The sequence below is a fragment of the Cydia amplana genome, chromosome 4, assembly GCF_948474715.1.
Source record: "Cydia amplana chromosome 4, ilCydAmpl1.1, whole genome shotgun sequence".
Taxonomy (NCBI): domain Eukaryota; kingdom Metazoa; phylum Arthropoda; class Insecta; order Lepidoptera; family Tortricidae; genus Cydia; species Cydia amplana.
The window spans coordinates 22,180,911-22,195,605 of NC_086072.1; the positions used below are offsets into that span (position 1 = coordinate 22,180,911).

At 37.5% G+C, this 14,695-nt stretch overlaps 1 non-coding gene and 1 pseudogene across 1 annotated transcript; both read left to right on the forward strand.

The window, feature by feature from the left end:
• The first annotated feature begins 1,144 nt into the window (after positions 1-1,144).
• Positions 1,145-5,766, forward strand: LOC134647560 (cytochrome P450 6k1-like; annotated as a pseudogene).
• Positions 5,767-9,805: 4,039 nt separating this feature from the next.
• Positions 9,806-9,877, forward strand: Trnah-gug (transfer RNA histidin (anticodon GUG)). The gene has a single exon. It is a non-coding gene; the product is annotated as a tRNA-His (tRNA).
• Positions 9,878-14,695: the final 4,818 nt, after the last annotated feature.

Here is a 14,695-nt window from a genome sequence, read left to right on the forward strand (position 1 = left end):
AGTGGGAAATGTATTTATTTATTTTTTACTTAGAAAGGGCAAAAAAGAATTCAAGCCACCATGAGCAAGTTTTGCAACAGAGTGAAAGTCTTGATTGCGCACAAGTTAAGTAAATTTGAATACAATTTACCATAAGGTCGGCCTTGGCAGCCTCGGTGACGCGACTTTTCCGCTCTTCTTCGTTAAACAAATCACCAAGGACCAAGACTTTACGTTTTTAGGGTTCCGTACCCAAAAGGTAAAAACGGGACCCTATTACTAAGACTCCGCTGTCCGTCCGTCCGTCCGTCCGTCCGTCCGTCTGTCACCAGGCGGTATCTCAAGAACCGTGATAGCTAGACAGTTGAAATTTTCACAGATGATGTATTTCTGTTGCCGCTATAACATATACCGTTATGCCGCTATACTAAAAACAGAATAAAATAAAGATTTAAGTGGGGCTCCCATACAACAAACGTGATTTTTGGCCGAAGTTAAGCAACGTCGGGCGGGGTCAGTACTTGGATGGGTGACCGTTTTTTGCTTGTTTTGCTCTATTTTTTGTTGATGGTGTGGAACCCTCCGTGCGCGAGTCCGACTCGCACTTGGCCGGTTTTTATAGGTTCTCGAGGTGGGTTTTAAACAATTTTCTTTATAAATTAAATCACATTTACAATTGGATCTATCTAATTTATTTTATTACCTTTTTTTACTGACGTTTCGACACTGGGCGTGGTGGAGGTTCTTTATATTTTTAAAATCCTGATCAAACTTTTCTTTTGGAGAATTCAGTAGGAATCCGAATTATTATCTCAATTATATTACCTATATACTATAATGGCTTTCATCATACCGACTTAAGAAGTACATACATACAGAGTTACGTATAATGTACAAAGCCGTACAGCGCCATTATCAGTCAAACTCAAAGCATATTTTTTCTTAGACGTTAAAAATCGTGCTTTAATTACAAAACGTATTGTTTTTAAAACTTTCGCGTTTTGAACACACCGCGACCACGACCACGACCAGTGAAACTTGTCGAAACGTCGGTAAATAAAGGTAATTGAATAAATTTCGCGTTAGACCCGTCTATAAAAATGTGAGTGTTAACGTATTGTACTCGTACCTTTCAGTGGCAGAGCTCTTCCACGGCTTTAAGCGCATGATCGCGCTGGTTTCCGTCTTCTTCATCCCGATCTGGTGGACCTGGTGGGCTCCTCCCCCCTCCTCCTCAACTCCAGCTTCGTGGGAAAGGTGTTCTGGCAGGCGGTGGAGGAGCGAGAGAGGACGGGAGAAAAGAGAGGAGACTATATCGATACTGTCGTGCAGCTGGAGAACGGGCCGCAGAATCCTTTGTACGGTGAGTTTTAATGTTAGTTCAGTCAAATTGTTCTCCAAGGACTTACCCATAGGGACATTCGTCAACTGTGACGTGACCAATCGCATCATTGTCATTTAAAATGTTGACTACGTCGCAATTGACATAGTTGTCATTTTTGGGCTGATCTCGTGTGAGGTGGTTCTAAGGCTTCGATCAACACGGGCTTCCGACACGTCGGAAGGTATAGGCCCAAGCGATATCTTGACATTCAAATCATTCTGCCATTTTTCGCGGGGGGGGAACGTGCACACAGTCGCACTTCTCACACACTTACATACAAAATCCAATCTGTAATGACGACACAAATACATAGAAAATGACACACGTCATAGACAAATCTTGCAAACCTCGATCTCTTTTTGTGTACGGATGAGTCACAAGTGTCACAACACGCACAGTAACACATTTTCGTCGAAGAATGTTATTGTATTCTGAGAGACGAGAAGTCGGATTTGTCGCTCGACGGATCCGCAATTTGTACTGCCCTAGTAGCACGGTCGCATTTTTATCATTTATCACCATGCCTGTCACGTTCTAACAAGTATGTAAGTGCGAAAGTGACGGGCTTAGTGATAGTGGATAAAAATGGATCCGTGCTGAGCCCGCTGGGCAAGCAAAATCGATAAATCCAACAATTTCATGAGACTAAAATATAATAATTGTGTTTAAATGTAATGAAACGTATGACATGTAAAAAAAATATTACATGTGAAATGTAATGTAACACCTTCTTTTTGTAAATTTGATGTCCCCAACCTCTTTTTACAACAAAAAACCGAGCAATTATTATTTTTTCTGCTGCTGTGTTCACTCGCGCGTCTGGACTCGGTCTAGTTTAAAATCCGAGCGCAATTAGTTTTATTACCCGCGCTAGATCAGTTGATCTTGTACCTAGGCAGAGGGGAAATAGTGCGAATGCCGCATCCCTTCCGTGTTGATCGAAGTTCTAAGGCTTCGATCAACACGGGCTTCCGACACCTAAGGTGTTGCATGTTACCTACCTATGTCCTGGGCAAATGATTTATTTTCGAATAACTCCTACATCTAAGCATCTGATTTCTGACCAAGAATGTAATGAGAAATAATCTTTAATAGAAAAAAACCGACTTCTCTAACTACTAGCCTGGACCCACTTAACGGCGCTTATACTTTATTTGGTAATATGTATACATTTTATGGTAATCATAGTGGTTTGTTTAGTTTAGGTATCATAGTGGTTTTCCGGATCAAGGTCCGAGTACGGGTCCGAGTCCGAGTACGGGTCCGAGTCCGGAGTCCGGGGCCCAGTCCAAGTCAAAATCGAAATTCAGAATCACAAAACGTGTACTATGCGTCGTTGAAGAGTTCTGTTCTGATCATCATCAGCAGTTTCACTTCATCAAATGCCACAGTTTGTAATGTAAATGCTTGATTTTCTGATGAAAATATATAAAATTCTATACGTATGCCTTTAAGATTTGAGGAGTTCCCTCGATTCCTCATGGATCCCATGTTCAGGACTTGAGATTGACATAAATGTGCCTAAAAACCTAACTTGCTTAACAAACATAACGAAAAGGACAAATCGCCAAATGCGAGCTATGCGTCGTTGAAGAGTTCCGTTATGATCATCATCAGCAGTTCCACTGCATCAAATGCGACAGTTTTTAATGAAAATGCTTAATTTTTTGATGAAAATACAAAAATCTCTATATGCATGCCTTTAAGATTTGAGGAGTTCCCTCGATTCCTCATGTATCCCATCATCAGAACTCGAGCTTGACAAAAATGTGGCTTAAAAACTTAACTTGCTTAACAAACATAACGAAGAGGACAAATCGTCAAACGTGTACTATGCGTCGTTGAAGAGTTCCGTTCTGATCATCATCAGCAGTTCCACTTCATCAAATGTCACTTTTTTAAATGTATATGCTTGATTTGTTGATAAAAACACAAAAATCACTATATGTATGCCTTTAAGATTTGAGGAGTTCCCTCGATTCCTCATGGATCCCATCATCAGAACTGGGTTTTGATAAAAACGGGACCAATCTGTATGCATATACATACAATCAAAAAAAAAATTTCAAAATCGGTCCAGTAATGACGGAGATATGGAGTAACAAACATAAAAAAAAATAAAAAAAACATACAACCGAATTGATAACCTCCTCCTTTTAGATTTGGAAGTCGGTTAATTAGATTTGGAAGTCGGTTAAAAAGAGAAGAAAGATAAAGAGAAAAGAATAGAAGAATAGAACTCATGACTACCTAGCACTAGGGCTTGCAAATATTCGAAACTTTCAGATATTCGAATATTCGACTTTTTCTGACGACGTATTCGAATATTCGAATAATTATTCGAATATTATAAAAAATAAGAAAAGGAACGAGAAATCGGTTTATTATCGTTTTATTTAAAAGCTTTTTTCACATATTGCTAAAACTAAGGATATTTGGCAGAAATCCACTTAGTTGACTAGATTTTATCATCCTACTAACTACTACTACTACTACTATGTTTAAGCAAATAAAACTCTGAATCTGAATCTACTATTTATAAGATGCCCACATTTATAAAAACAAGTAAAACGCCAAAATTAGACGTATTTAATATTTCTAGATAAAACTTATTATAAATGCGTCGTTGCGTGAAATAATATAACTTTAACCATCCAAACACCTAGGTATGTAAGATATTTTTTTTAGTAGGTAATTATTTTCCGATTTAAATTAACTTGTAATCACTCAGAGGCCTGTAAAAAGGCCTTTAATTTCATTGTATTTTGAATCTTTATTGACTTTATTTGTTTTGGCAAGTTATTATTCCTAATGGTCGGCTAATTATATAATATTGGAATATTTAAGGGAAAAAGTTAGTTGAGTCCTGGGTGGATTATTCGTCAGCTAAAGGTGCATGGTTAGATTACCAAGTTGGGCAGGTTTGGTATGATTAAATTTGAGAATTGCGTTAAGTGGCAAGGTTTAGACTTCAAAAATTCGCTTAACGTACGCTTGTACTGAATAAACAGATGACCCTTTAACTTAAAACTTACGCACCGTAAAAATAACATACTTTTTTATTTCGTTTTCTTTTAAATTGAGTTAGGTTTCACTGTATTCACGAAGTCTATCGAGAGGAATACAGTAAAAATATTATTTCCTTCGTATTTGGGTACCTACCGTTCCTCATTCACTGTAAATACCCGTAAAACACACAGAAACTGTAACTACAGCGGATGACATAGATTTTTTATAGTAATAAAAAATATTCGAATATTCGAAACCTGAGCGGCCGAATATTCGAATATCAAAACAGGTCGAATATTAGACAAATTCGAATATTCGAATATTCGAATTGCAAGCCCTACCTAGCACCTATTTACTATTGGATTAAGCACATAAATAGACACCTTATGCAGCTTTGAATAAAGTTTGTATTCCGAGTGATAGTTGGATCGAATGTTGGGCTTCGATATAGGCCCATTCCAGTTTGAGCGAGCTTATTCCGTTTACCGCAAACCGCAATCGTAGCCCTGCGGTTACCACACATGGGCCGATTTATTGATTTAGGTACCTATGTATGTAAGAGTAGACAAATATAATATTGTAGGCAAATAAATGTTAAAACCTCTTGTGTTTTCTCAAATAGCAAGATGAATGGAAATTACTATATAATAAAACGATAATTCGTTAACTGATAATTTACTAAGATTGATAGCAAAGATTGAGGTTATTTGATTACCAAGATAAGATTAAATAAACGTAAATAATATGTAGAGAGTAAATCTAAATCTAAATCTAATCTATTGTGATTGCCTTCGAAATACTCGTACTTGCGTTGAGAATCTCAAGAATGCCGTAATCAAAATGGCTGTTGCTTACCGAAGCCTTTTTCAGAAATAGCGATGAAAAGTATCAATTTCTCCCAATTTTTCCTAAAGCAAGTTATAATAAGGTTTTATTAGTCGCCTGCCTTATGAGATGCTAACCTAATACATATTAACATACTAGATTTTCTAATTTCCAGAAATTTACTAAATTTTTGAACTTCTCTTATACAGCAGGCGAATTATAATTATTATACTTAGGTACCTACTGATTCTTTAAATAACCTTAAAACTTGCTATTTACAAAACAGATATATTTAAAAGGATAAAGACTAACTTAAGTCTGACGCATTTCTAGAGTACCTATAGACTTATATGTTTTTAAATATTTTTTGTTATTTCAGATTTTTCTGGAGAAAACTTGCTTTACCAGTCCGGCACTTTCTTTAGCGGGTTCGAATCAAGTGCGACCACGGCCGCCTTTACCCTCATGGAGTTGGCACGCCACCCTCACATCCCGCAGCGAGCCCGCGACGACATCCAGCACGCCGCGCCGTCAGGCAGCACGGATGGATCTATATGAAGGGTCCGTAAAACCTTAATACCACTTCCACACTGCTTTTTTATTGGCTAAGAGGTCTACATCGACTTTGACGAATTGTCATAAATAATAAAACCGCAAGTGCTTTTAAAAATAATTGGAGATTGATTTATTATGGATTTACGTTGTGTATTAGGTTAAAAAAAACTAAAAACTAAATCTCATTTTGTTTGAGTAAGTGAATGAATGATCATTTATTTGCTTGAAAGAAAATATTAAAACAACAATTATTTAACTACTTGTATTTACTTTCACATAAATATGAAATCTATTTACAAAATTTATCGTAATTAAAAATTAAAAAGTTCGGCATTTAAAACCCATTTATTAAGAATAATTAAGTACTGCTTTACCTCATTCCATGTTTAAACGCTCAATACTAAAACAAATAAGCAGAGGAGTGTTCAAAGTCCCCATTAGACTGATTCAGGGCCAAGCTTTGTTTGGAATTCTCGAGGAATTCCGGGAATTTTATGAGTTACGTGACAGAAGTTGAGCATTTAATCTTGCTTCCTATTAATCAAGGAAAATATAAGGGGAGGACTTGTTTATTTATTGCGAGCGCGATGTCATTGTTGCAAATGTCGGGAAATTTGCTGAAAAAATCTATCTTAGAAGAATAAAAAACCGTGTTCGTGAGCTGAAAGAACAAACATACAAATTAATAATAAACATACATACAAACATCAGGTTTCAGACATCAAATTTAATGATAGGGAAATTTCTATATCGATAAACTCAATTATCGATGATTAATCGTTATCGATCTAAATTTGAATCGACTACTAAGTCGATCCAAATTTTGTTCCCTTCCGATTCAATAGTGATTGTGGAACGGCGGATTAGTTTGGGGAATTCAGAGACAGATACGTAATTTGACACGTCATTTATCGCACCTGAATTTAAACAACTTTCACTTCACGATCACGAACATAATATATTATGTAGGTTTAAAACGCATTAATTAAAATATTTAAACTAATTTTCCACAAAGGTTTTAAAATATGTTATGTAATTTTTGATCAAATTCATCGATTCTTTTCGTGTTAAAAATAACTTCAACTAAAAATTAAAATTTAATAACAATGATAGATATCCTTGATCCCGGGCACGCACCGCTCAGTGCTCAGCTAGCTGCGTTCGGAGAAGGACCAGCCGGCCTAGCCAAGGTTACAATCGCTATCGCTTCGACAACGAAACGCTTTGTGTCTCTCTCTATCACTCTTCTATATTAGTGCGACAGTGACAGTTGCGTTTCGATCGCTACGAAGCGTAAGCGATTGGCGTCTTGGCTACGCGGCCTGAACTTACTGCGCCTTAAACTGCCTGTAGCTTCGGTTAAGTTTCCTTTCACGTTTAATATTCCATTGCACATAACCGAACAAACACAACAAACTTGGGGAGGAAGCCAGGCAAAAGTTGGTTGCCGATAGTTCGACGTCTAACTAGGGCGCTCTGAAAGACATCGTGTTTACAGCGTGAACGGAATAAATAAACATGTTACCGTCAAAAATGTTTTGAATTATATTAAAATATTTTCCATAATGTCAATATCCAGAGAGGAAAATGGGGACTACGAATGGAACCGGTCGTCTTTTCTCTTAAATCTGTACGGGTTCCAGGGCAAAAGTCAACAATGTATTGACAACATGGCCATGACGGGTTTCGCGTGGATTTGTTTCCAATTCCCCCTGAAAATTGTGTTTTCTGTGGCCTGAAAAGATGAGACTTGCGAAAATCCTTGTACCGAGGATCATAGCAGAGATACGTGTAAGAATAAAACTAGGGTATTTATACTGGGCGCCATTCATTTTATCATAGGCGCCAAACAGCCAAAAACACTTGGTTGTCAAAGTAAACTCTTAGGCAAGTAGATTTAAGTAACCTTAAGTAGGTATAAGTAGCTTAAGGCGCGTGTTAAGGCTCTTATGGATCGTCACATGCATACCTTATAAAATTAAACCACCTTAAAAGTCCCACGAACCTACCCGCCGCCATAGTTACGCTTCATTTTAAAACGATAAGCGACTTTAATATTCATGCCAAAATTAATTTAAGTATTTATTGCTTTCGTTGGTTTTTATGTCATTTCAGCAAGTCGTTTTAAAACGAGAGCATAATAACTTCGACTGCGGCTAATTGTAAGTTCGTATGTTTCTTAAGAGAAAGCCAAACTGCTTTACAAGATATAGTTATTATACGTCTCAGACGTCATAAAGTGGCGCCTTTTTATAGAGATCGACACTAAATCGACAGTATTTTTTACTGCAGGTCTCTGATCATATCAAGTAGGTAGGTACGTAACGTTATCACATAAACGATTATTGTGACAATGGCTCCGGAATCGATATAATCGAATAAAAATCCTTACCTACACAATGTTATAGATATAGCTACAAGGATCCAAAGGTTTTTAACCCTAATCAGAACCACATAAGGCGGTTAGTCGCTTGAGGGCTGATGGAACGAACCCTCAAGTATTTAATTCGTTTTTGATTGAACGCCGTAAAGCTAATATTGTAATTTTATACAGGAAACAAGATTAATTGTATGAAACATCTCAGCCTAAGAGTCTCTCAAATATGTAATTACAGGCTTAATTAATATTACTTAACTCAGTACAGTAAGTAGGTGTCGGATTTCTGAAGCGGCGACAGTTTACGTTTACGTCACAGTGTCGTGGTACAGTCGACGACAAAAATATGTTGAAATGTTTCGCGTTATACATAAGTACCTACTCCTTTAAATAAGGTACAAAAGCGTAATAATGAGTAGGTATCTCTGACGTCGAGTGTACACACGAGGCAGGTAATAGGGATTTTTGTGGGACAGCGGCTGAGTGCATAAAGTCTCCGTTGGATGGTTTTGAAAAAAAACCATTCCTATTTATTTTTATTTTTTAGTTATGACCGAGTTCCTTTATTTATAAATGTTTTATTATAGTACTGTATGTAAAAATAAGAATTTGGACCAATAATCAACATAGTTCAAAACAAAAAAGTTATGTAATTTTTAAATATATTTTTTGTATTTTGCTTCTCCTGAAAATTAGCATTTTGGCGTTTGAGTCTAAAGGTATCGATATAACATTGAAACCAAAAGTATCTAGTCCAATCAGCAAGCCAGGTGTTTCATACTCCGACACATTTGCGGATAGAATCGTTCGAGTTTCCTCTTGTTGTCTCACAAAACATGCTCCAGCCGTTTCCTTAACATAATATTTTTGTTCACTTTACGACCGACCGCGGCGCGGCAAAGGATCGTAATATTGGTTAAACGTGCGTACGATTCACAAACGTATGTTTGTAGGAAAAACAACTTGTCTATCGGCTTATATGAGTTTGTGTGTACAGTTGGCGATGGGGTTTAATTATACGAGTATTATAGATGACGCTTTCAGTACATTTTTCTCCCTGACCTCGAAAAAGGTTCATATGACTGAAATTTATATGACATATATCATGAAAAGTTATCCTTTTTCCATAAATGTACCTCGCCCGCAGCTTTGAATATTACCTAATACATAATTTCTCGCTATTAATTTTTTTTAACTGTTCAGTAAAAGTTTTTATTGGTTAAAATAAAATCCAATATGTCAAAAACCCTTACGCGGCATTACAACGTTGTCAACATGCGCACTGTACAGCCGGCCTAGCCAAGCTGACAATCGCTATCGCTTCGCGATCGAATCGCTTTGTGTCTCTCTATCACTCTTCCATACTAGTGCGACAGTGACAGTTGCGTTTCGATCGCTACGGAGCGTTAGCGAATGGCACGTTGGCTACGCGGCCAGGTGAGTCGCTCGCGGCAGCAATCCCGTGGGGTTAGTTTGAGCTCCAGTCAGACAGTTCAACCATATTGTAGCTTATAACCGCCATCGTAAAAACATTTGTCAATAAGATTATGCAATTGGGGTACCTAACTAACCGCTCTGACTTCTTAATCCCTACCGTCTCAAGCGCAGCGGGCAGTGAAAGTGCTCCAGTTTTCAAAGTGTACGACAATTTCGCAGTGTCCGGCACAGCTCCGACAGCCGTGATCGTCTAGTGGTTAGGACCCTACGTTGTGGCCGTAGTAACCCAGGTTCGAATCCTGGTCACGGCAGTGACAGATGTCACTGTCACGGCGGAGCAATTTTTTGCATTAGTTTTCAAAATTAATAAATAAGAAATTGAGTAAATAGGGATTCCATCAAAAACATAAATGTTAAATGAGAGCCAAGTTCAATATCTTTTACCTTAGGAGGGTAGTATACAGGGTGCTTCCTGTAACAGGAGCAATAAATTTAACTGTAGGCTGTACTCCTCTAACTGACCAACATTTGTTCAGCAACTTTTGAAAATTATGAATCCTTTAGACTTCCTCTTTTTCATACAAAATAAATATTGCCTTCAATGGACTACGCTGACATCAGTGTATTTGACGTTGCCTGTCATGCTTTAAACATAACAAAATTTGCAATACATTGCGTCTTAGAATAAACTTTAAAGTGTAATAAAAATCAAAACATGAGTTATTTTCAAAAGTTGCTGAACAAATGTTGGTCAGTTTGAGGAGTACAGCCTACAGTTTAATTTATTGCTCCTGTTACAGGAAGCACCCTGTATATGGGTGGCAAGTTCTAGTTCACTTGGGATGTATGTAATTAAAGTTCAGAATTTAACTCGGCTAGTTTTTAGGGTTCCGTACCCAAAGGGTAAAAACGGGACCCTATTACTAAGACTCCGCTGTCCGTCCGTCCGTCCGTCCGTCCGTCCGTCTGTCACCAGGCTGTATCTCACGAACCGTGATAGCTAGACAGTTGAAATTTTCACAGGTGATGTGTATTTCTGTTGCCGCTATAACAACAAATACTAAAAACAGAATAAAATAACGATTTAAGTGGGGCTCCCATACAACAAACGTGATTTTTGAGCGAAGTTAAGCAACGTCGGGCGGGGTCAGTACTTGGATGGGTGACCGTTTTTTTGCTTGTTTTGCTCTATTTTTTGTTGATGGTGTGGAACCCTCCGTGCGCGAGTCCGACTCGCACTTGGCCGGTTTTAAATACCTACCTACATGCTATATTAAAGAAGTAACTAATAGAATTGCAACCTAATAGAGAGAAATGTAAATAAGGAAAAGCATCATCAATCGCCAAGTCTACTTTAGATTCTCCAAAGACTATAATTTTCTCTACCGTGTTTCCTACCAATTAGGTAGAAATGCATCTGTAAATGATCCGTCCCTGCCGAAACGGAAGGAAATCCTCGATTCCCTCACGCCTGCAGATAGATAACTGCATAAACTGCATTTTAATTCAATATCAAATACCTAACTGACTATATTACCGATATTTCCTTTGAGATTACTCTTCATTATATTGCGCTTCATTATATAAAATAGTAAGAGGAATATAATTGAGTTTATTTATTTATTTATTTGAGTGATTGAGGTTTACAGTACGTTAACGTTAAAGATGTGCGTAGTCAGTTTTTAAAATAAAATTACACTTTTTATTTAAATGTAATAAAAATAAAAATGCGTTAGATTAATGGATTTTCCACAATATCCTATTTATTGAAAGAACTAAAAAAATACTACATATTAGTACTATAAATAAGATTTAGTACTTTTAAGATATCTTCGGCATAAACCACCCACCTTCCACCCACCTCCACCACCTTTTTGCGGTTAAAATTAAAAACAACGTCAATGGAACTCAACTGGGATAAAATACTAAAAACTAAAATGATGTAGGTAGGTACTTTTGTGAAGATTCCCAACTAGTGTGACTTTACAAAAAAGGAACGTATGATTTTTTAGTGTTGCAAACGTTTATAGGCTACCGTAACCGCTTACCATGAAGATAGCTGTCTGCTTGATTAAAACCGATAGAAAAGCCAAGATATTTAACTTACATCGTCAAAAAAACTTCAGCCATACGGGTTACTTCAGTAAATATCAGCAATCCGGCTCTGCCTGAGATAACCTCGGGGCCCAAACACCAATGTGCTATATCACTTTATATTGTTAAGCACTTGTGTCGTTTCTCGTGCGACGACGTGGAATTGGCGATGAAGCACGCTCACGAAGCGTTCGTTATCTTATCGGCAAACTTTTGTTCGTCGTCAACATATTTGTAAAATAAGTTAATGCCCAACGCCGCTTGTTTGTGCGCTGCGGTATTGAAAACAACACAACACTTTATGCCAAAGTGAAATCACGGTCAAATTACATACTTACTCGTAGGTACTCCTTCGGTACTTATACTTAGTTTTTTCCGCTTTATCAAAATTGTCTCAAAAAATAACTGTAACGACTTAAATAATAGTCATTAATGTATTGTCAGTATGAAAGTAATTTCAACATAATTACGTCTGCGGTATACCTATTGCAGGCGAGATGAAAGAAACTTGAGTCTGTCCTATCCTACAAACATAACCTTTTATGAAGTTTGCTAAAGCTTCTTACAGGCTTAGAAAAACGCAACTTTATAATTCATGAGTGCGCGATAATAGTATAAAAGTTCCAAAGTAAACACGTCTAAAGAGTATACTTAAATATTATTTTATAACTGTTAATCTCTCTCTCAACTCAATTTACATATAAAACAATTATATACTTAAATTATACTGAAAGTTCCTATAATCCCAAAAACACTGTAGCAGATATTATGTAACATGCTTTTATAATTCCTTTTCTCAACTCTTTCTGGTAATGCATACAAATTTTCACATCACACCCAAATATATAATCCTTATTATGAGTAGCAGCAGCCAAATAAGAACAAAATAGATATATATAGATTTTTAATAACACCAGATGAACGGGTTCGAAGGCGTTACAGATGATACCCTCTCCTCGCCGGTCAAACCTCATTTCCATTCCAACATTGTAAGCAAAACTAAAGTAACTTTGTCTTAACATCTTTCAGGCTATTTTATTGCGTTTTTACCGAGGACGCTGAAAAATGGCGCCGCCGTAAAATACTCAGCACCACGGTCACGTGCCTGGCAACTGTGTTGTTTGACACGTTTGTCGCGGCGATATATGGAGACTGATGGTTTGTCCTCGATGACGATTGACACGTACCTATTATCGTAAAATCAAGATATATGTACATATATTGAAAGTTTGAATACGTTCGCAGGAATGTCGAGACCAACCGAAGACGCCGGGCGGACCGGACATTCTTCAACAAATAAACGGAATATCTTACCTAGTAAAATATATTGGATTGTGTAGATACCCAGCCAAAGGGTCTGCCCAGTAATAAATCGAATATCGATACTCATAGATAGAATTGCGAAATCCGTCTACGAGAACGAACATTGAAATAAAATATTTAGTTATCACTTAACTGTTTATGTATCTTATACATTAAAACCAGATAAACTTTGGTACCTACTTTGCGTACAAAATGCTTTTAAATGTTCCCCCATAGCTTCACGATATTTATTATTAAATAGGTTGCTGAAAGGAAACCACGTTACCGCTGAATACAGAAAACTAATTACGCGGTTTTACATCTTTATCCTTACCGCGAGTTTGATACTGACATATTCACTAGCGACTGCGTACACTAACTCAGTGCATCTCCCTCTTACTGACTTGCTGAGATTCGCGTGCTGCGTTTTTGAGTTGACGCAGCCGCAAGTGGTTAAGGCTGCGTAAAACACATGGTGAGAGTACATATCGCTGAAACGAATACCCTGTTTAAAACTAATTAATATGCAGATAGGGGAAAATGTTTCCTTATTAACCTTTCGTCTAAACGAGGTGGTTTCCAACATATAAAGAGCGCTTATAACACCGAAGGAGTTATCCACAGGTTGCGGTGTCAGCTTAATGCCGGGTGGGTTATACGCTTGTTTGCCACAGTTGTGATAAAAAATACTGGTTCGAAATAGTTACTCATATAAAGAACCCAATTTAAAGTTCTACAGCAAATATTCGTAGCACTAATAAAACATAAACATTGCTCAATTTGCCGGTTCAATTTAACAATAGTTCAATTGAAAGGTTACACAACATCTCCGAGCTGGCATCGCGAGCACAGCAGGCAATCCGCCCTACGTCAGTGTCCGCCGGCCGCCCGCCGCGCTCGCACGCCGCCCTACCCCGCCCAAGCCGCCCCAACTTCGCACGTCAATTCAATTCAAAACTTCGATAAAAACAATTCGATTCAAAACCCGGGCGTATAAAATCGTGCTTAAAGCTAATTTAAATTGTAGTTTGCGTGCAGTGTTGTCGTCAACCGTGTTAAAATCGTCACTTTTCACAATATTTAGTAATTTAACGCTTCATCGAAATTTATAGTAAGCTCTATTTTTCTAACGCATCTAGTATTAGTGAAAATTGAGTGTTAACGTTGAGTGATACAAACGAACAGTGTGTACAGAAATGAGGTAAATTTAAACGAGGTATCGGATGATCCGGATGAGCTGAGTTGGCTTCTTGACATTGGTTGAGGTAAGCTGAATTATTGTTTGAGGATTATTTCCTTGTTCGTCGAGAAATACGTTTCTTTTTCATTTTTAAACTAAACTGTAGGCAGAAAAGAACGCATCAAAAACATTACATTTATAAAGATGAAAGTCTCGCGACGCAGTTTATCTACTACCTTCAATAAAGTTTTAAGATGTACATGCTAAACCAAGTCGGTTATTTTAGTCACCACCGGGGCTTGTCCATAGAACTCAATGTCCACCACCAAAATGTCTGTTTTAAAACCGTGTCAATATTAGATATCTTTATAATTATTTTTAATACATCATCATTTTCCTCACGTTATCCCGGAATTTTGCCACGGCTCAATGGAGACTGGGGCCACTTGGCAACTACTATTTTAATACCTACATATTTATAGGTAATGATGAAAACCAGAAATACCACATAAGACAGGCCATTCCGCTGTGCGAGGCAGGACGCGGACGCTTC